The sequence below is a fragment of the Lygodium microphyllum genome, chromosome 10 (genome assembly GCF_053477565.2).
Source record: "Lygodium microphyllum isolate KBCC chromosome 10, Lygodium_microphyllum_v1.1.10, whole genome shotgun sequence".
NCBI classification, from domain to species: Eukaryota; Viridiplantae; Streptophyta; class Polypodiopsida; order Schizaeales; family Lygodiaceae; genus Lygodium; species Lygodium microphyllum.
Window position 1 is genome coordinate 114,614,851 of NC_141144.1, and position 2,453 is coordinate 114,617,303.

Sequence of the window (2,453 nt, forward strand, 5' to 3'; positions counted from 1 at the left end):
TCCTAACATACCTAGTTTTTCAAGTATCTGGGTGTGTATAGTGTAGGGATAAGAGCCAATGGCCAAAGGCACTCTTTGTATATGTATGCAATATACAATCTTTGTAAGTGAAGAAAACAAAGATTAAGTGTCCTATTCATTTTGTACCATGCAACTATCTTGTGTTTTTCTCTCATTCGATCCTCTTGCACTCCTATCTTCTACCTTGCATCCCACCATCACTTCCTTCTCAAATATTATTTTAAAAATGACATTTGGTATTCATGGGAACTCATGCTTGAAGTGAGGACCATGAGGTGTGAATCTTTTTTGCAACGATCAAGGATTCAAGCTCCTTCTTCAACGTTGATGCTTGTTGCCCATATCTTGTAGATGTATTATTCTCATCACTAGGACCTATATCTGAGTCAAGCATGTGCTTGAGCCATGGAAGCTCAATTTGGAGCTATGACACCCTACATTAACAATGATTTGGGTAGCCATTCATAGCTGGAATTGAAGTACAATAGCTTGGATTTTGACGTTGAAGAAGAGATCTTGGTATATGGTTTTGATGTATGCAAGCAAAGGGCTTGTTTAAACACAAAACACAATATTAGTGAGTTTGGCAATCTCCCAATTCCCATTTTTTGAATACTAAAAAGGTGGCGCCCGGATAACATGCCCATCAGTTTCTCAAAACCATATGATGTGACCTATCATTGGAAAGCGCTTGAAAAATGGAATCTATTGAGCTATAGAGTGCTCAATTTAGAGTTATAGTGTTCAAGTTATGACAAATCCAAAGATTTGACCATGTGTCCCAAACTTATGGAAAATTCCCATATTCCCCAATATGGTGTTACAACTTGTTTTTCATAAGCAAGGAGTCTTCTTACTAGATCTAGTAGGGGGCTTGCTTAAGCTTAGAATCTCATTGTTTTGTAGCAGGTGACCTTTTTGTGTCTATAATAACAAAGAAATATAAAGAGAGAGACTCAATAATTTGCCGAGATTGTGATGTGCATGGGTTGTGTTGGATGTTCAATGAAACTATTTATCATGAAAATGGCTTGTATTGATTCTTTTTCATGAACTTTTATACTCATAGAATTTTTCCACATTTCCCCCTTATCTACGAGCTACATGGCACATATTTTATCACAGAACCTTTTTGTAAGGTTCAAATATTAGTCACAACAGTGAGAAATTCATAGTAGGAGGCTCCCAAATTACTCTTGGCTTCAAATTGTACAAAAATTTTGATGAAATTTCATTTTGGAGGGTTTCTCATGTTGGTTTATACTCATGTAGCAATGATTATATGGGCTAAAATTGATTTGTGAAGGTAGTTTGCATGCACTTAATTTTCGATGATTGTTTTATGCTCAGAAGATAGTCAGAATACTCATGGTAGCTTATAAAAAACTCCCATTTCTTTGGGAATGCTAAATTAATATCTTGACATTAGTTTTTTGTTGGTTTGATATTTTGATAGCTCTTGCTCTACTTTGTGGGCACTTCGTTTGCAATATGACACTCTATTTTGAGCTTACAACTATGTACGTATGCTATTTTTGGTGTTAGATATAATTTTGTCGTTATAGATTCTTAATCAAACATAGAGAATATGTTATTGAACATTGAAAATCTTGATGGAAAAATATTTTTATACTTTAAAGAGAAATTCCCAGTTTTTGGTCTAGAAGAAATAGGTAAAGCTGATCAAATGTAGTGGGATTAAGCCTAAAGATATGGATCCATAAGAAGCACATGAAGAAAATCAAACATAATGGCATTAGATAAAGACATGGATGATCCAAATGTGTAGGAGGAATTGGATGAGATGGCATATTCCGTGATTATGTTGACACTCTCAAATTTTATGTATTTTCATGTTAAATATATGGTAGGTGTTGTGTATGGAAAAAGGTATGTGATTTATATGATAAATAAAGTGCATCTTTGTAGGTATACTAGTTGAAGAAACTCATTGATCTCTGTTGTTTTTTGTTGGGGGGGGGGGGGGGGGGTAAGCTTCAATGTTGTAATCACCTCAATGAGTTTGACACTATTTTCAATGATTTTGCATCTCAAAATTTCACATTCCATGACTTAGTTAATGCTATATCTATGTTGATCACCTTGCCCAAAAGTTGGGATACTTTCATGATGGTCATTAGTAGCTCAGCATCTATAAGGGTGGGTGTGCAAGCTCATGTATAAACATGTGGATATCTAAGATTCTAAAAAATTACAAGTGATAGTTTGTGTACAACTTGTAGTACATGTGGCCATACATACATGTATACATGTGTGCATGCAAGTGTGTTTTCATGTGTGTTTCTGTATCTTCTAGAAAACTTTTAACTCGAGCACAGTTGCCAAACTACTATTGTATTTGTCTAACATTTATACATGTTGTACACATAAAGTATATCATGATGTATATCTCAAGTATAGTTTGTGCACCA